We start from the raw sequence: 1,089 nt of genomic DNA, 5'->3' as shown, positions 1-1,089 counted from the left end.
AAGCTTGTTTTACATGCCAATCCCAGTTCCCTCTCCCTCCCCTCCTCCCCTGTCCCCCACCAACCCCCTATCACATCCCTTTCTGCTCCCCAGGGAGGGTGAGGCCTTTCATGGGGGATCTTCAAAGTCTGTCATGTCATTTGGAACAGGGCCTACACCCTCCCCTATATGTCTAGGCTGAGAGAGTATCCCACTATGTGGAGTGGGCTCCCAAAGTTCATTTATACACTAGGGATCAACACTGATCCACAACCAGAGTCCCTATAGATTGCCCAGGCCTCCTAACTGACACCATGTTCAGGGAATTTTGAATACATGAGTCTGCCAAATATTGGGGGTGGGGAGTAAAAGGACAGAAGAGCAAGTAATAGAAACAAGAGAGCATCCAAGCAGACACTTGGACCATTTAGCAGGAACTGCCTCATCTTCTACTGAATGAGACTTGCAAGTAACCATTCCCCTACAGGCTTTGGAAGGTACCCTTATGGTGGGATAAACAGTATGAGGCTTGCTTTGCAAGTTGCTTGGGAATAATTTACCTCCAAGTTGTGTTTAAAGACATGGTGTTTTCTCTCTAGCATCTCATTCTGTTTCTGCTGTGAAGGACAAGAATTTCACTCTGGGCTATTATGCTGTTCTCTTTCTCCCTTTTCACAGGGCCAATAGAGTCTTGGAAGCTCTAAGATAAACAAGCTTGAGTTGCAGTAGGTGAGGAGACAACCCCAGTCTCTACAGCCAGCTTTTCAGCAATTTTAAACAGCACATTAGAATTTACTAAAACAACATAATTACAGGTACACTTATTAAACACATTTAATTTTCTACAATCTGGGACAGATCATCTACCTTTTACTGGTGTGTGTTTGTTTCTTGAATATAGGCAAGGATAGGTAAGGCATGTTTTTGGTAGCATGAATTTAAATTTAAGTTCCTCTGATGTATTCTAGGTACCAGACTGAGGTTGTACAATTTTAACAGGGATCCATGGAAATGATTGACTTTTGGCAGTGCTTCGACCCATGACAGCATGTGAGATTGACATGTCTTTCCACTAACAATCCTTACCTTGATTAAATCAAAGGTATCTCA

Source organism: Cricetulus griseus, chromosome 2 (assembly GCF_003668045.3).
Source record: "Cricetulus griseus strain 17A/GY chromosome 2, alternate assembly CriGri-PICRH-1.0, whole genome shotgun sequence".
Lineage (NCBI taxonomy): Eukaryota > Metazoa > Chordata > Mammalia > Rodentia > Cricetidae > Cricetulus > Cricetulus griseus.
This window is presented reverse-complemented; position numbering follows the sequence as displayed.